The sequence below is a fragment of the Pteropus medius genome, unplaced genomic scaffold, assembly GCF_902729225.1.
Source record: "Pteropus medius unplaced genomic scaffold, Ma_sr-lr_union100, whole genome shotgun sequence".
Lineage (NCBI taxonomy): Eukaryota > Metazoa > Chordata > Mammalia > Chiroptera > Pteropodidae > Pteropus > Pteropus medius.
Window position 1 is genome coordinate 9355374 of NW_024351073.1, and position 20522 is coordinate 9375895.

The following is a 20522-nucleotide window of genomic DNA, read 5'->3' on the forward strand; positions in this document are numbered from 1 at the left end:
ATAAACTTGTGATCATTTCATCACCGTTAAGGTCTTGTGAATAATTCTTTGTAAAATATCTACCTTTTTATTATAAAGCATGATTCTTTTGTTATTAAAATAACATTAATGAGTTTTTTATAAAAGAATTACATTTAAAATAATATTTTTGTAGTTTTGAAACAGAGTGAAAACATATCAAAGATACTGAAAAACTGTAAAAAAGAAGAGAGTATAAAAACTTGAATGATAATTTTTGATAAAATATATTATTGATAGATATTTAATCTTAGTGTTTCACATTTCAAAGAGAAGGCTTCTTCTACTAAATGGAATTTTTTGCACCCAAATGTGGCTACGTAGCAAGTAGAAAGGGCATATTAAGGAGAGGAGTAACCGCCTATGTATAAATCCTAGATTTAAGGATTAACTTGAGCATATTGGACCCATTACAATTTGTCTGTACTTTTGAATCCCAATCAATCGATGTTGCTACTTCTCCAGTATACATTTCAACTCATAAATATTTTACATGAATTTTTTTCCCATTTTGGCATAGAGAATTTAAGTAACTAAAATAAAATATGTGTCAAATATTATAAGCACTTTTATAAATTCACAAACCCCTTTTAATTTGTGGCCAAAACACCAAATAGTGTGAGTCTGACTAAGAGACAAATGCATACTATTCACAGCTCTTTCATTGACCTTCTTCCCTTGGCCTTCTGAATAACAATCCCCTCTTTCCTTCTATCATGAGAAATTTAATAAAAGCAGTCACATTTAATTTTCCCTCTTAGAGAGTTTGTCAGTAACAGTGAACCAGATTGTGTCTACAGAAAGCCAGGAAACAATGCTGAATGAATTCAATAGAAGTTACATTCAAGTGGCTGACATAGGGTAGGAAGGATAAGAAAATTTATCAAATGAATATTTTCATATCTCAAACTTACTATTTTACATACAGAGCAGCACAAAGAACTCCTTTAAGCAAGAATCACACGCTAATATTTGATTCATGTTCTAAGATTGGTTGCATTAACAATGTTTTTATATTGTTTGTTTTAAGTACCTCACTTAGACACAGGCATGTGCCTACCTTGGATTCTAGGTCTTAGGAGGCCTGCTTTTTTATTGTCTTGGAAACTTGGAAACTTAGAGTCCAGGACCTTCCAGGGCCAACAGGCATGTTCTTCATTTCTCTCTTTTAGTGCTTTCTCTGACTATTTTCCCACCAGGGCTCCAGATTATGGGTTGAATCCGATCTCCTAAAGATGTTGAGAACTTTCATCACCATGACTGTCTCGGGGCTCAAGGCTGGGCCCGGCTTCAAATGAATGGTTTGGCAAGAGGATCCCACCCTCTGTCCTCTGTAGAATTTCTTTCATGGGATCATTACTGCTTTCATGGCTGCCAGAATGGTGTTGAAACATTGACTTTGAGTGAAGCAAATTAATTATATGGAGAAAATACCCACAGGAAAACATTGCTACGACCACAAAGCACACTCTAGGGGAGACTGTTATTAATTTTCTACATTTTCAACCATACTTTTTACTTGAAAAGGGAATTATATAATGATAAAACAAAAGTAAAAAAGCAACTGAAAAATAGCAAAACTGTATATAATTCAAAAGTGGTTTTGGAGATGTAGGACTAACAACTCTGAGATGGAACTCAAATATGACTGAGTGTAGGGATCCAAACACCATTAGGGGTCATTTACTGCCTCATAGCTTGGCTTCTATTTACATATTGGTTCAACTTCCCAATTCAGACAAAATTATGTATATATCAAGGCCCACATACTTAAAGCTTCCCATCAGAAAGGAAAAGAGACACTCTCCTGTCTGTTAATGTATACTCTGCCTTTGCTTGTTAAGATACCCATTTCTGTACAATCACTGTGCCTTTGTTCTCGCAGCCAGAAAGTGTGAAACTGAATTTGGCAGCTCCTAAAGACATGATTGAAATAGAAGGGATGGCCAGATCCTCCAAAGAAGAACAGGTCAAAATAATAAAAATATTCAACAAATATTAATGTAATAAGGGTCAGAGAAATAACAAATTAAGACTAAATATTCAAAAATAAATTCTGAAGCAGTTCACACTTGTTTTATAAATAAAATTTTTATTTGCACAATATGGTAATGTATAAAACAGTTCAATATTTTTAAATCAAGCAGGTTGCAGTACGAATTCACCGAATAAAGAATTATACAGTTAGAGTTCTTGTTTCAATTCTTTCCTAACTTGCTTGACCAGCCAAATAAAATCTAAGTCTTCTGGAGGTTGGGTTATTTCACTTTAGTGGAGCCTTCAATCAAATATTCTGAATAAAGTAGGAACGGGGGCAATTTATCTCTTCTGCCTGATCGCTCGTGACATCATCCAAGATCTTGAGGAGGCTTCAGAGAGTTCCTTGTGATCTTTAGGACTGAATGGAAAAACACTAGATCTTATAAATCTACTGATCTAAATATTTTACCAAACCCTTTTTACTTTAGCATCAAATCAGAGCATAATGATAGAAATAGAGAACTACTTAATACCTAAAAAAAATGGCATATATCTAGAAAAATAAGACTGTTGAATGTGTTTTTATTTTGCAATGCTTTTAGATTTATGATGCCAGCAATACCTTGCTGTTTGTGAAAGAAGAAACGAATGTTTAAGAAAATTCCTAGTGTCATTGAGACATACCAAAAAATTCAATACTCAAGCTTGAGTAACCATCACCACAATAAATTTTAGATCATTTAAGCATTTTAAAAATAGTCTCTTGTCCCATAACAATCACTTTTCATTAATCTCCTCTAATGCCAATCACAGAGAATCACTCCTATATTTTCTTCTCAGGGTTTTTATAGTTTTAGTTCTGTCCTGATATTGTCTTCTGATCCATAGACATGAATGTGTTTTCATTTATTCTTTCATAATTTTTTGTAGTTTTCATTGTATAAATTTTGCACTTTTTTGTTAAACATATTCCTAAGTATATGATTTTAACTCTTAGGAATGAAATAATTTATATAGTTTTATTTTCAGAAAATTTATATAAAGGAATTAATTTTTATATATTTATCTTGTACCTGCAAGCTTGCTTAATTTGTATATTACTTCTAATAACCTTTTTTAGTGAATTTTCAGTATTTGGAATTTTTAGTATAATAGACTGTACTTCCTCGACATAGAGATGATTTTACTTCTACTTTTCCAATCAGAATGTATTTTATTCAATTTTCTTATATCAATGTCTTAGCTAGAACCTGCAATAAAATGTAAATAAAACTAGTGAGAGTGAACATTCTTTTCATTTTGACCTCAGGAAGAACGCGTTTGGCCCGTTACGTTAAGTGTGATGTTAACTGTGGGTATTATAGATGCTCTTTATCAAACTAAGGAAGTTCTCTTTATCCCCAGTACATAAAGCATTTTTTATCATGATGGTTTACTGTATTTTGTCAAATGCTTTTTCTATGACTACTGAGCTGATCACATGCTTAATGACTTTATTCTATTGATATGATGTATGACATTGATTTTCAGATGTTAAACAAACCTGGGATAAATACTGCTTGGCCATAGGTATAAACCCTTTTAAGATGCTGCTGAATTTGGTTTGCTAATATTTTGTTGAGGAATTTTTTGTGAACATTAGCAACAAAGTTTGTCATTTTCTTTTCTTGTAACATTTTTCTGTGGCTTGAGATCAGAGTAACACTGACCATATAGAATAAATTGGAAAATGTTCCTCCTCTTCTATTTTTTTTTGAGATTTTGTAAAGAATTGGAATGAAATATTCTTTATATATTTTGTAAAATTCACCATGAGGGTATCTGGGCCTGGAGATTTCATTGTGGGAAGTTTTTGAATTACTAATTTAATCTCTCAATTTATTATTTTGCTTATTTCAAAATAACTTTTGTTTACTTTCATTTTTCTCTACTGTTTTCTATGCTATGTTTGATTAATTGTCACTCTAATGATTATTGTTCCATTCCTTCTGCATTCTTTAGGTTTAATTTGCTCTTATTTTTTCAGTGTCTAAAGGTGAAAGCTTAGGTTATTGATTTGAGACCATTTTTCATTATTATTAGAATTTAAAGCTATACATTTTCCTCTAATCATTGCTTTAGTGGCATCCCATAACTTTTTTTAATGCATGTCTTCATTTTCTTTCATTTCAAAATATTTTCAAATTGCCATTTGATATCTTCCTTTACCTATTGGTTATTTTAAGGGTGTGATGCTTAATTTCCATTTATTTTTGAAGTTCCTATTTCCTTCTGCTGTTTATTTAAATTTTAGTCCATGTAGATGAATAATTTACTTTGTAAAATTTTTTCAATATTAAATTTTGTTTTATGGCCTACCAGATTATCTGTCTTGGAGAAAGATCCATGGTGTTTCTGAGAGAAATATGAATTTTGCTGTTGTTGGGTAGATTGTTCTTATTTTATAGATATATGCTCGATGTAGCTGGGTTAGTAGTAACCATCATTACCCAAACATATAATGGTTGAGTCTCTAAGCCATTATTTATAAATATAACTGACTTGACTTTAGTAAGTGATTATGTATGAGTAATCACTTATTAAAGTGATTACTCATAAAGTGATTACTAGTAACAAAGTCTTTCAAACATAGTAATGTAGTTTGTGTGCGTGTGTGTGTGTGTGTGCATATGTATGTGCCTATTTGGAGAATGTAGTATTAGGCGATCATTTGTTTAGTGTAATTTCACAACTTGATTTTCTGGATCAATATGCTATTCTGTAGCAGCCCAAAATTGGAAGCTCGCCTGAAATAGCTTTGGGTCAAATAAGCTGCCTGTCTCTTCCCAGTTATATAATCTACCCCTCCCACTCAATAGTGAGAACTGTCTATTTGAATCAACTTTTTATGGCAGATAAATGCAGAGGAGAAAATATTTCAAAATGGGTGTAAAAAGACTAATAGTTACATTATAATACCATTTTATAGGATATGATTAATGACAAGAGAAAAATGAGTTGTCCAAGTTTTATAGCTACTAAAAGGAAAAACCCAAATTTGAACACTCAATTCTCCAATTACATATTAATTTGATAAAATTATTATGAGTACATATTTTCCAGAAATTCACAGATGTTAGTATTTTTCACATTTACTCTTTTTAAACTTAAGACTTATTCAGCAAAAAAGACAGAAGTTCTCTCCATATTTTTTTATTTTTAACACTATTGACTTTTAGACAAATCATCAATTTCAAAATAGCTCTCCAGAGTATATAAACAGTAGAAAATTAAATATAAATACAAATTCTAAGAAATAAAAAATATCAATTAAATTTGAACAGATGTTAACATACTTAGAAATTAGGTGGGAATGCAATTACTAAAGTGTTACATAGACTCTTAATTTTTAAGAATAGATGCTATATATAGTACAAATCCCTTCTTTTTATATCAAGCAAATTAAAACCCAGAGAATTTAAGCTTATTACTAGCTTATCATTTACTATAACATCTCTGATTAAAACACAGTTCAGTTTAGTCCTAATCCAGGGCCTTTTTTCCCTAGTGACACAGGAGACATAGGGGAAATGTATCACATAGAATATATTCTATAGAATTAACTTTATCTTTAAAAAGCTGTGTATTTTTCTTACTATCATTCAAAGAACCATTAAAAAATATTGACAAATGTTATTATCTGAATAACATTTATTTTACAAAGTGACATTTCAAATTAAGATCTGATCTTATGTTTAGCTATAATTGGGAAGACACATTATTATATGCTATTGTATTAGTTATTATATATTATAAATATTAAAATATGTTATATTATATGACATTATTAAAAATAGTTGAAGACTAACTATAATCTTAGAGGCCTATAGAAGCAATCTTTTCAATGTGTAATTTAGTTTTAATAGCTGTATTAGTTTACATTTATTTTTATCTCCTGCTTTTTCTTGAAATTTTAACATATATACTATTTTAATACTGGCACAAGGAACTTTGAGCATTTTAAATTGTTCTTAATATTTTATCCTTTAAAAAAATCATTAAAAGAAATTCTCTTTTAGAAGACCGTGCTCTTACTAGCTTTTCTTCCAATTTTAATGATATGTTTTGTTTTCACGATAATTCTCTAGTAAACCTTTAGTCCACAGAGGTTAGTTCATGTTAGTCAGAAAACATTTAGCCATATTAATCACGAAAACTGAAAAATTAGCAGTATTTTTATTTTGCAAATTATAATGTGTACATGGCATTCAGTTTTTATATTTATCTTCCCTCATGTTTAATGGCTTTTTCTAAAGCTAATTACCACTTATCTATATTTAGTGAGAAGGAGCACCTATGAAGACAAAAAGCACAGTATGAAATTTGTGAGATGGGGTACTCTACAAATACAGAAATTCTCGAATTATTTCAGAAACATTTATGAAAATTTCCATGATTACCTAAGGATTTTGATTAATTGAACAAAAGCTGATATCCCCTGCCGTGAATTAATATCTCTTAGAGTTGAATTTGACTCAGTAGTAATGTAATATTAACTTTAACATAAATGTCCTACAAGAGGCTTTTTACTACTACTAACTATTTTAATCTATAATTGACTCTCAAAAATTACTAATGTGGAATGGAGGTAATGTCTCTTGGCATACAACGTTTTCATTAAATTATTTTAATGTTATGGTTAACCATGTCATCAAAAGTTTGAGGAACTAAACTTGTATAAAAATTTTTTTCATGCAAGTGTAAAATAGACTGATTACAGTTTAAGTACTTGGTATAGGGTCAGAGATATTGTGCACACTCCATCATTAAAAGGTAGTATTTTCTGCAGAAATGTTAAGTGATACTGGACATGTACAGTACCTTGCATTTTCTCAGTCGTTCCAAATTTGGCAGACGGTCTTCCTCAGCACTAGTCTCTCTTTTAAATGACATGACAACTGAAATTTTCAATTTTAGCAATATTTGTTTGGGATTCAGCTACTCTTGTGAAAGTTTACAGCTTCTTTGTTGCTTTATACATATATGACTTATAAAGTATATAATTTTTTGTAATTTTTTCAAGGTAAGTTATTGCATGAACCTGTAATTGTTCTACATCTATATAGTTGCAAGGAACAATGCACCTTGTTCCCTGCATACTAACTGAATTTGTTGGTATGTATTTATAACTTCAGAAGTTAGGCAAATAGAAAACATTTTTCTTCTTTCCCTTCTTTCCAATATGCCTAGGTAAAATTAGTACCAGTGCCAGCTGGGAATAAACCCCTAGGGTCATCCTTGAAAAAGCTTGAGAAGTAATTTTCCAAGGCTAGACAGTTTCATTCCCTTAAAGTTTGAAATAAGCCTGATGTTAAAGAAAAAGTATGAAATAAGGGCAATATAGTGGCTAAAGAGACTTATAAAATGAGATGCCAAATTTAAAACACAATAGAAACAAAGTCAATGCTAGAATGAGAAAAAGGGCTAAAAATGTGTAAAGACATGATAGATGTGTTAATGAACTCAGTGAGGGGATCCTTTCTCAATATATACATCAAATCATCACATTAAACATCTTACAAGTTTATTTGTAAAATAAAAATGTTACAGTAAAGCTAGGGGATGGAGAGAAGATATAGACAAAAAGATGTTAGGGCCAATCCAGGAAAACTCTCTGGACTTACATGTGGTGTCTTCCCTGTAGGATTAATATGGTTGGTCTGAATGGGGCAATTCTTTTTTCAAAGCGAATATTTGCCATGGCTTCCTGTAACAATCCCATCCACAGTATTTTTTTAATTAAATTTATTGGGGTGATATTGGTTAATAAAATTATATAAGTTTCAAGTTTACAATCAATAATACATCATATGTATATTGGTGTGTTCACCACCCAAAGTTAAATTTTCTTACGTCACCATACAGTTGACTCCCTTTACCCTTATCTACCTCCTTTCCTCCCCGCTTTCCTTCAGGTAACTTCTAAACTGTTTTCTGCCTCTACGAATTTTTGTTTGTCTTGTCTGTTTGTTGCTTTCAGTTTTGTATCTCACATGTTGGCCTAATACAATGCATTTATTCTGATTCAGCTACCAGAGCACGACATTTGCAGTCCATTGTCCCCCTAGCTGTCTCTCATTGTTTTCAGTCCTCTTTTACCTTCACATTCTACACTACTTCTTTATTTCCAGATGTTCGCTTTTCCAGAGTTTTTCAGTTTTGGGCTCAAAGATATTGTCCTAGAAATATCATCAGTCAATGTTCATTTCTTTCCACTTAATGAACCAATGAATCACTGCATGCCAGGTTTCAGTTCTTCCAGTTTGGATTGTTTATGTTGTGTCAAGATCTACTTCTAAACCAAAATGCTCCTGCTGTATGATCTCTACCTTTCGTTAAGTCCAGGACCTGAGTTTCATCCTGACTATGATAGCTGGTCCCTCGGTAGCTCAGATTCTTTGGTAGTTTGCCTACTTTGAACCATGCTAAACACTATATTATGGATCTATGCAGCATGTACATGTTATGAAGTATCTTATTTGTTATAATAAGATATGGCTTTTAAATAAGAATATATTGCACTGAGTTTCAACATTAACTGCAGCTCAGGGAACAAGAGAATGGTGATCATAGATACTACTGAGGGCTTAGCAGGGTATAATAATAACTGCAAAACTCATGCTTAAAGATAGAAAAATAACAGAATAAGCATAATCATAACCAAATCACAAAATAAGATGTGGTATAATTTTTAAATAATGTGTACACTATAAGTTTAAGTTATGGGGCTTCAAGGCAGCTATAGTTATCTGATATACTTAGCAAATATATGTAGGTAGAGACATGTCAGTTTTCATTTAACTCTGTTATATGATATATGTTAGCATACTAATGAGAATCGACTTGGGGGATCAGGTGGATTTGGATCTAGATTCTGCTTCCTACCAGCTTCATAAATTGGGTGAAAAGCTAACTTCTCTAAATTCCTCGCACAGAAAATGAGATTATGATACCTACATATGAGTCAAGGTTTCCATTTGCAAGCAACAAAGAACAAATTTGGAAGATTTCTGCAGAAAATCAATTTATCACAAGGATTTGGAGTTATTCAGGTGGTCTGAGTATTACTGAATCAGGAACATCTCTCCAAAGAAAATAGTAGAATAATCCAGATTAGTAATTTAACACTGCTGCTGTCAAGCAGTAGTGGCTGGAGCATGTGCAGATGACACCGTTCACACCGTTCACTACTTCAACTGCCTACCTAAGGTTTATTATTTTATTAAAAATAAAACTTCATATGTTTGAAGCAATGGCAAGCCAAAGAAAGGTAACATGTAGCAAAAGCAAAGATATTTCAACTAATTTTTTCCACCTTATTAAATTATTTATATCAGTATCTCCATATCTATTTTAATTATATGTCTCAATATTGCTCTAGCTGTCTCAATATCTCTATAAATATTTTAAGCACTTTAGAAACATGATAATAAAAATTTGGGGTGGGGTCTCTGAAGGTGAAAATTTTGCCTATTGGGCTTAAGATGCTTTTCTATAATAGCATTTTCTATTTCTAGGTTACATTCTTTAATTTGAAAATAAATTCATTACCATTTATAATTTCACATTGAAGTTTTTTTACAGGGCAATGATTAGCACCCACTGAAACTATCCTGGATATTTTGTCAAAAATTATTCCTAAACCCAACTCCAAAGATTCTAATTTTGGAGCTCAGTGCTACTTCTCTGAATTTGTATTTTTAACAGATGATTTTCAGACCACACTTAGAAAAATCTTCCAGAGATTTTTTCCAAAGAATATTTTTATTTAAAGGCATTTATAAGAATACTGTTTAAAAAACTCAGAGAATTGGTAAAACTATTACTATAATAACCAATGAGTATGTATATGTGTGTCTGTGTGTATTTATGTTTGAAATAATTTGTTACTTTAACAACACTATTTTTTGAGATTCTACATAGTAGATGCACAATTTAGCTTTCAGCTGAGTCATTAGTAAAAAAAAATAGTTCTGATATATTTTCATATTTAAAATTTTTCCAAATATAAAAGTAGATATTAACTAACTTGACAATTTAAAAAAATTTGATCATATGATTATAAGATGACTGGAGAATTTCAATACTAATACAATGACTGAGTAATTTTGTATGGAATGAAAATCCAAAGTCTGTGAGTCCATGTTTAAAAAAAAAATTGCAATTGAGTTTAAACTGAAGCATAGATTCAGTTTGAAAACAATGAGATTCAAAATAGAAGAAAATCTGAAAGCCTTACCATGGTGAGATTAAGAATGGACTTTAAATTGCATTTTTGGAAGTTGATCAAGTATGGAAAGAATATTTTAATTTTTAGTCCATAATCCTTAATATAGAAACTTTTTATTTATGATATTTTAAATTAAACTGTATGATAAAGAATTCTTATATTTTTCTTTAATATTTATGAAGGAAATTAGCCTGTAGTTGTTTTTTTTTTTTGGTATACTTTTCATTTGGTTTCTCAAATAGCTTTGGTATTGGTCCTCTAAATATACTTAGGAACTTGATTGTTAGAATTTCTGGGTCAGCTTTCTTTTCTTTAATACTATTTCCTATATCTTGGGGAATAACTCAACTTTGAGAAAGAGATAAACATTGACAAGTGGAAGGAGTTTTCTGGTCACCTGAAGAATAGTTTTCCCACTTCTAATTAATCACATGTCAGCTGCTGGGCATGTGTAATTAATGGCACATACCCCCAAGGCTGTAATGTACAAACACATTGCTTATCTGGTTAAAGAAATAGTAACATGCTGATGATCACTGCAAATGAGAGTGATTTGCTAATTTTGTCTTTAATTATTGAATGCAGTATATTAACTCATCAATACAGAAATAGATTAGTTGGAAGTAAAATATATAGAAAGATATAGAGCATATGAGTTTGCTTACACATATACATATACATATTATGTCAAGACAAAATGAACTTAACTTCATTGCAGTGCTTTTTACTACAAGCATGGCCAAAAAACACAATAAAAATTGGTAAATAAAAATTGCCTTCAAATATTGAAATATAATTGATATATAACATTAAGTTTAAGGTATGCAACATGTTGATTTGGTACATTTACATATTGCAAAATGATTACCACCATAGTGTTAGCTAACACCTCTATCATATCACATAATTATCTTTTTGTGCGTGTAGTGAGAAAATTTAAGTTCTAGTCTCTTAGCAACTTTTCAGTTTATAATACAGTATTGCTGACTATAATCACTATTTGTGTGTTAGATCTCCAGAACTTATAATTATCTACTGGTTATAAACTCATACCCTTAAAGTGCATCCCCCCAGCCCCTGGTAACTATCATTCTACTCTGTCTTAACAAGTTTGGCTTTTTTTATATTCTGTATATAAGAATATCATACAATATTTGTTTTTTTTCCTGTCTGACTTACCTCATTTAGCATAATGCCCTCAAAGTCCATAAATGTGGTTCCAAATGGCAGAATTTCCTTCATTGTCATGGCTGCATAATATTACTACACACACACACACACACACACACACACACACACACACACACACATCTCCTTATCTCTTCAACTCTTTGCTGACACTAAAGTTAGTTCCATACCTTGGCTATTGTGAATAATGCTGCAATAAACATGGGAGTGCAGATATATTTTCAATATCTTGTTTTTATTTTTATTTTTTGATATATACTCAGAGTTGGAATTTTTATTATTTTTTATTAAAATTATTGGGGTGACATTGGTTAATAAAATCAAATAGGTTTCCAGTGTACAATTCAATAATACATTATATGTATGTTGCATTGTGTGCTCACCACCCAAAGTTAAATTTTCTTTTGTCACTCAATATTTGACCACTTTAGCCCTATCTATCTTCCTCTTCTGGTAATCACTAATCCAGTGTCTGTGTCCATGAGTCTCTGTTTATCATGTTTGTTTGATGCTTTCAGTTTTAAATCCCACATGACTCAAATCATATGGTTCTCAACTTTTTTCTGTCTGACTTATTTTACTTAGCATGATAATCTTGAGATCTATCTGTGTTGTCTTTTCTAATTGTTGTAATTTTTAATTTAGCCCAAGGCAACACATATTGAGATGATGTACAATGGTTATTTGCCAAAGCAAAATTTCAAATCTTCAAGCAACACACTGAAAACCAGCTTTGCCACTCTTAAAACTGTAACTCGTATTAAAGATATAAATAAAGGTTATTGAAAAACTTAGGAGATAATTTATCTGTAGAGAGCTGATGATTTGCTATGAACTCCTCCCTCTAAAATTTTGGAAGGTAGAGAATGTTCCCCTCAACTCAAGACTAGAGAAAGAAGCTTAAAATAGCCCACAGGGTATAAGATTACTACAGTTGATGCTGAGAGATCCAACAGGCTAGTATTTAACACTTGAGAGCTGATTTTAGAGTTTGAGAAAGAGTATGTATAGCTGTTGAAGGGAACCAGAGAGGATTTGGCTGAGGACAGATTAAGTCATGTGTGAGATAATCCCAGTGTGAGATCGTATTAGGTCCTACCCAAAGAGTTACTTGAAAAGGAAAATAAATTTAGTACAAAGAGACTGAAAGTATTGTTTCATTCCTGGAAGAACTGCATTACTGGCATCACAAATGAAAAATTCCTAGTGCAAGATATCTCCAAAAAAGACATAAAAATGTTGCCTGAAATTAAAAAAAAAAAAATCAGTTTTATGTGTCATGTAGATGAGAGACTGAAGTCCATTTTAAACTGTTTTATTCAAGTAAGATTTTACTGCTTTTCCTCCTTCTTCTTCTTCCTCCCTCCTTTTCCCCACCACTCTGAGGTGTTAGAAATAGGAGCTGGCTAGACAAGAAGAAAGTGAGAAGTTAAAAATGGGGGTCTAATATGTGGTGACAGAAAGAAATCTAATATGAGAAGTGAACACACAGTGTAAATATATATATGCCTTACTGTTAAAGTGCACAGCTATAACTTATTGGATTTCATTAACTAATGTCACCATAAAAAATAAAATAAAATATAAATGAATGAATGAATGAATGAATGAATGAGGGGAAAGGCTCTTGTGCCTCCTTCCCACACTGTAGGACTACCACGCGCTGCGAGTTCTTCCTGACAAAGACCAGATTAAACCAAAAATTCAGATTGTTTAAAGAACTAGACATTTATTTTACTAAAATAAATATCTTTGGCAAATATAACATGATCTAAGAAAAGGAGAGTAATCAGAAATGTTATCCATTGCGGATTAAAATTAGCCTACTGAATTAAGTTAGACGAACAGGGGAAGAAGTATTTCTGCACTATGATTTAACCCCAGCACTTATGTGTATGCAGTATACTCATTGCATTGAAATAGAGTTGTGTTTTCAAAATAGGATTTTGGTTCCCTCCATTTTGAATCACTCATTTGGACCCTGAATTTTGTCCCCAAAATATTTTGGTCTTGCAGACTTAGTTTTCCTCATTGGAAAAAAATGATAGCTGGTGTTAAATTATGTAATTGAGATTAAACAATTGGATAATAAAAATTAATAATCTAGTTATCTCTCAAGAATCTTGCTCAATTTTCTCAAAGATTAATTTAAAAAGCAGCATATTGATAATAAATATTACTAGTATAAATTCCACAAACTTTTAGTGACAAAATTGTCATCCAATAAAATTTATTAAACATTGAAGAATGAATCAAATCTTCATTTTAAAATTTAGATTGGCTAACTTGAGCCAATTCTTAGGTTATTTACTAGAAAACCTATTAGTTCCTTACCTGTTTCTTTGAAAAGTATGTAAATAAATCTTTTTAAAAGCTAAATAGGCCTCTTGCCAGCTTTAGGGACCAGGTTATCTTTCTCATGGAAAAGAAGATAATGCCCTGTCTCTCAGATTCTGTGAAAAAGTAGGAGACTAACTTCTGTGGGCATCTCTCTCAAATTTTAAAACTACCTCCTGCCTTAGGTGCATGAGAAGTTTACTTTTCCTTTGCATAAATCCAATTGCGCAAACAGATGGCCATCTGAACTACCAGGTGAAACTAAGATGAACTATATGTGACAAATGTTGTAAACTCCTCTTACTTGAGGACTTGTTATGGTTTATCTTGAGAACATTTATGTAGCAGGCTGTATCTGCTTGCCTATATAAAAGGGAGAGATTTATTTCAGTCTGCAAATTTTAGCATCACATTCTGGTTTAATGGTTATTCAGTAATAAAACTGTTTTATTTATTTTTCCCCTTACATACACACACATCTATACATATATACATATATGTATGTATACATATGCGTATCTGTATTTATTATACATATGCACATTATACAAATGGAACTCTATTGTATACATAGATATAATCATTAAAAATATTAACAATGCTGGGCACAGTTCTTGGTTCTAACAACATAGACAAAAGTCCACATTGCACTTACCTATGACTGGAAAGAAACAAATGAGAAAAAGTAATATATACCATAATATCTGGATGGCAATAAGTGCTATGAAGAAAAATAAAGCATAAAAGGGAAGTGAGATAGGGATCTCCACACTGAACTCTTTGAAATTTTCACTGGTGTGGTCAGTTTGGCTCATGAAAATGTGGCACTTGAGGAAAGACTTAACTGAGGAGTAAGTCATATGAATATATCTAAGAGCAGTAAATATCAAGCAGAGGGAATCCTAAGTGTCAAGGTCCTGTGGTAGGAGTATATCTAGCATCTTTATGAAATAGTAAGGCCAGAGGAGTAAACAAGAGGAAGTCAGAGAGACTGGATGAGAAGGAGGAATAATTAGTAGGGCATTGTTAGTTATGAACATTTACTATAATTGATTAAAGAACCCATTATGGGTTTTGAGCATAAGACTGACATAATCTCCATTAAATTTCACAAAATTAATCTGGCTGCAGGTTTGAACTGGGAAGTAGTTAGGCAAGAGAAGAAACAAGAAACCAGTTACAATAGTATTATAATAATCTAGCAAAGAAGTAATGGTGATTTAGATCAGAGTGATAGCAGTGAAGATGGTCAGAAATCACACCGTGGAAAATTTCTGAAGGCAGAGCCAATAAGATTTCTGGATAGATTGAACTTGGTATAAAGGGAAAACACAGGTCAAGGATGACTTGAATAATTTGGTCTAAGCAATAGGAAAAGTGTGGTTGCCACTAACTGGTAAGATCATTTAAAGAATGCATTTGCAAGAGAACAGCAGTTCAGTTTTAGACATGTTCAGTTTAAGAGACCAATTAGATATTAAAGTGGTAATGTTGAGGTGAACGTTTTATTTGTACATAGAGTGTAGGATTCAGGGTGAGTTCTCAACATATAGGTATTATTCGAGTGCATAAAGAGAAGTTGTGGAAGAGATGATCCCTAGTCACTCCAATATTAAAAGGTGAGAAGAAATCATTTAGAAAGATTTAGAAAATACTGAATAATCACCTAGGAAGAAAAAAAAAAATAAGAGTATGGCAAGTAAAATATAAGGCAAATGTAACAAGAATTTCTAGAAAAGTAAAATGATTATGTCAGTTATCTGCTGCTGATCAATCAGACAGGTCAAATAAGATAAAAACTAATAATTGATTACTGGATTTAACCAATTTTAGGTCTTTGGTGATCTTGCCAAGGGGAGTGCAATAGGGGTCAAAGCTAGGTAAAACAGTTTAATAGAGACTAAGAAAAGGGATGTAGAGACAGTGAGTTGAGGCAATTCTTTGAAGTTTGGTTGTAAGGGTGGGGGGTGCAGTAAAATACAGAGTAGCTGATGGAAAATGTAGGGTGTATTTAAAAAAAAATCCACAAAGTAAAATGAGTAGCTTAATGGTGATTGCAAATTTTCTTTGCTTCTTTATATGTGTTATCGTCCTCTATTCCTACATACTGTATTTGCTTTACCTTTTTTAATGGTATAAAAGAATCTCAATATACGAACCTGCCTTCATTGTTTTTATAGGTTTTCAGTAAATGGGCATTTAAATTGTTTTAAACTTTTTGTTTAAAAGCAATGAAGCAATAATCATTGCTATATCTTATATATGTGTACGTATTTACCTGTAGGATGAATTTCTAAAAGTAAAAATACCAAGGACAAGGATATATATGGATTAAAATGAGATATTACCAAATTGCTTCCCAAAATGTCTAAACCAATTTAAATTCCTGAAATATTGTATTACAATATATGTTATTCAACACTATTACTAATGTAATATATAGTCAAATGTTTTAATTTCATCAAACTTTGGAGAGAGGAATTATATTTTATATGGCTTTTATAAAAGCAAGTTTGAGTACATTTCATAGATATTTTGGAGTTAAGTCTATGAAATGTCTGTTTGAAAGCCTCTGTCTATTGATCTGTTGAGATTTTGGTTTTTATGTTATTGAATAACAAAGAACAATGTTACAGAGGTACGAATTATTAGATGCTGACCAAAATATTCAATTTCTTTCCTGATATTCGTAATAACACAGTAGACATGTAAGGCAGCAGCTGCCTGATAGTTTTGCCAAATCATCTATTATTTGTTTGAATTTTAGCTTCCAACTAGATTTTTCTCTGTATATTTTCTGCAAACAAAGCAAATGTTTAAATTTTATTTTAGGAATATAAGTATTATGCGTTAAAATGTTTTTCTGATAATTGTCCTTGGTTTTTTGGATAGTTTGCTAATAATATTCAAATTAATTTTAATATTCAGAGATGAATTGTCTCTGAAATTATCTTTTTGGTTGAAAACAAGTGTTCACACAGAGAAAGCTCTGATAGTTAATCAACAGCCGCAAACACTTGCAATGCTTTTTCTCACTCTCGAGAGCAGCACAAACCCTAGATCTTACATGCCCACGATATGTGAGAGAATTAAAATGACAGCAACCTGTCTATTTCCTCAGGTTAACAAAAAACTACCACCTCTTAACTGTATTAACAGTAAGGCAGACAATTAAACACTCTTTCTCTCCAACTTCTCCTTTATATCTTATCTCTGGAGGTCTTTCTCCATAAATAATTAATCTTACTTCTGTGTCCTCACATGATCGTCCCTTGGTCTGTTGTCTTGTCTGTATCTTAAATTACTTTTCTTAAAAAGACACCAGTCAGACTGGATTAGGGCCCATCCTAATTTTACCTGAATTACCACTTTAAAAGTCCTGTCTCCAAATACAGTTACATTCTGAGGTTAGGGCTTTAATGTATATTTTAAGGGAACACAATTCAGTTATAACATCAGATAATTAGCCTTAGGTTTTTGACTTTGAGATCAACAATGGGCCAAATCTGCCCTAATTTAGATGTGGAGAGGCAACATACAATGAACAGAGTTCTTGGCATCCTGGGGTTAAAGAACAAGGACAGGAATATTGAGACTCAGGGCAACAATAGATATACAATGCATTCCATTGTAAGGATCTCTTACATGATTTAATAGGTTTAATAGGTTTAATAGATTTCTGCAAACCTGAACTGTTGTTTCCTTTCTATTTTTAACCGCAACACAAACTAAAGAACCTCGAGGGTAGTTTAGAATTAAGGAACTAAATTTTCTGCTACACTTGGATTTATACTAATAAACGGGGATGTCTGGATAAATATTATACTTGTTACACCTACACTAAAATATCCTGCTGATTGTGAAAGGCACAGCGAGACCAAGAATTTTTCACTGTGGTGCCTGTACGCCCTTGTTTTGTAGAGCTTTTCCTCTCATCATCTTTCGTAGGTAAATTTTGTCTTTAACTATTCTTGACTGTCTTTAACTATTCACTCTTCTTAATAATATCAGAAACACCCAAGACAGCCACCAAACCCTTTCTCTTCCAAGTACCATCCTTGAACAACTAACTATTCTCCCAAACTTGCTGAAATTTGACTGATCCAATATCACTAAAGCCCTGAGTAGTCCTTCCTCTTGACCAAACTGGAACACTATTATGGAGTCCTTCCTCAGATAAAAGCCCTCATTGATTTTATTCCTCAGAAGATTAACAATTCAAAGCGTTTTCTTAGAAAACTATTCTTTATAAATTCAAAACATAGAATAGATGACATAAAATGTAAAACTTAACATGCAATGAGTATATGGTATCCTTTTATTTCATTAACAGACAAACCTGATTTTGAAATAGACAATGCCAAATTACAATCTCAGGAGATAAACTACTATAAGCATTTGAGTTTCATTTGCAGATTAGAGATTATCTAGAATTATTTTTCTGAAATATTCTGAAACAGGATACTACATAAAAAGAGAGTTGTTGATTTGTTTAAAACCAAAACAAAATAAATAAACAAAACATGTTTACCAAATGATCTCCTTATCTACGAGGTCATATTATGGAAATATTTTCAATTGTTGTTAAATTCTTTTTTTTGTATTTCCCAGAATAAATTTCTTTGAACTTTCTCTATTCTTAAAGGACTTTGATGATGATTCTTGGTTGCCTTTAAGCTCTTCAGATTGACTCTATCAAATATATAATTTCCAATTTGTGTGAAATTTTAATGTACATGTGATTTGCATTATATCAGGATCTTTTTACAATGTAGATTTTCAAACTCCCTGATATTTTCCGTATTTTCTATAGGCTTTCATATTTCCTTCCTTCTACATCTACTGTTCATCTCTCTGTTATATGACTCTTTCTCTTGGCAAACTGTGGATTTCCTAACTATTACCCACCAAGACAGTTACTCATAGGCACATGAAAGTGTGCCTGAACCAAATTCTAGTGTATGTTGGGACTTCCCCACTCACCACTAACAAATTCTCAGGTACTAGAGACTCAATTCTGACACTCTCTACCTGAAGATAGCATCAGATTCCACAGCTTGAGGGCTCAGTCCTATAACACTGCCCCAGCCACCAGTTCTGACATAAGTGAAAGCCCAGGTTGTGAAATCACAGGTTTCCATGACCCCCTCTGTCAGTTTGATTATTTTGCTGAGTGGCTCGCAGAACTCAGAGAAATATTTTATGTAGTGGATCGCTACCAGTATGTTATAAAAAGATAAAAAGACAGCCAGACGGAAAAGAAAGAGTTGTAGGGAAAAGCGTGGGGAAAGGAACAGAGCTTTCAAGCTCCCTCCAGGCACATTGCTCTCCCCACATCTCCATGTGTTCAGCAATCCAGCTCTTTGAACCCTATCCTTTAGGTTTTTTATGGAGGCTTCATTATATAGACATGATCGATTAGATCATTTGTCATTGGTGATTGATTCAACTTCCAGCTCCTATTACCTCCCTGTAAGTCAGAGGGGTGATAGAAAATTCCAACCAACTAATCACCAGGCTGGTTCCCCTAACAACCAGATCTCATCCTTAGGTGAGATCCTGAAGTCACCTCATTCGCATAACAAAAGACATCTTCATGGCTTTCATCACTTAGGAAATTTCAAGTGTTTTAAGAGTTCTATGCCAGAAATGAGGGCAAAGACCAAACATTTTTCTTATTATATATCACTATATTACACCATATCCATGTTTGCATAGAATGTTATAGATTGTTTTTATTCTCTTGCATCGTAATAGGCAATTCCTTGACCAGGCATGTTTGAATTAATTGCATTCCTCAAATTTAGCAAAGCATCTGGGATAGGTCAACATAAATTTTTATTAAATAAAAAAAAAAATGGAGAGAGCAATGGAAATGGAATTACACAGATAAAAATAGAGTGCATTGTTTTCACAACCTATGCTATGAATACTTATTTCAATTATATCTAATGTTACTTTTATCCTGAATTGTCTATCTAATATGAATCTTCATATTTGGATTTGTGAAAATTAATAAACAGAAACCTCGTTTAGAATGGAGTCTGGAGGCTAGAAGAGAGAACTATCAAGCACTTGTCACTCAATGCACTCTACTGACCCCAACAGGAAAAGACACAGGCCATATCTTTGACAGGATGATTCTACTTTTCTACCAAAGCTAGAGGAAGAAAAGATTCCTTCTTGCACAGTAGCAACTCAGTCAGCGGGGAGACTGCCATAGCTCAGACAATGAAAAGTCATTGTACTTTGAACTTTCAGTTTCCGCTAATGGACTCTTTGTTTACAGCAGCTCCTCCCAAATTCATAAAAGAGCTTCCTTTCCTTTGTTTCTTTGGACTTGTGTAGTTCACCACTACACCATATGTCCTGAAATACAATTCTTTGTTGTCCTAAAATATACCCATTTTGCTGGAGAGATATCTTGCTATTTGTTTGCGGTCAACAGGTTCATATGCTGCTTCCACATTTTGGCTCTTTCTTAATTAGCTCAGAGAATTTTCAGGCTCTCGTATGAAACTGTTACAGATGAATTAATGGAATCCAAGGACTCTGATAATGTAAGAACAATTCAATTTGATGGTGACAGCCAATCATTTTATGGTGGTTGTCTAACTTCCAAAATTTCAATACTCTTTCTGTTTTAGGAGGGTACAGAAATGCCTTTTAGAATGATGGATAATCACCAAGTGAAGTAAGGTGAAGTGGAAAAAATGGGATCAAATGTAGA

The 20522-nt window shown here is 32.3% G+C and overlaps 1 long non-coding RNA gene across 1 annotated transcript in view; it reads right to left on the bottom strand.

Moving 5' to 3' along the window:
- Positions 1-1352: 1352 nt before the first annotated feature.
- Positions 1353-20522, bottom strand: part of LOC120586234 (uncharacterized) — a 66183-nt gene continuing 47013 nt past the window's right edge. Inside the window, exon 4 of the long non-coding RNA XR_005648645.1 lies at positions 1353-1389. This is a non-coding gene — a long non-coding RNA (uncharacterized LOC120586234). The remainder of the gene's footprint in view (positions 1390-20522) is intronic.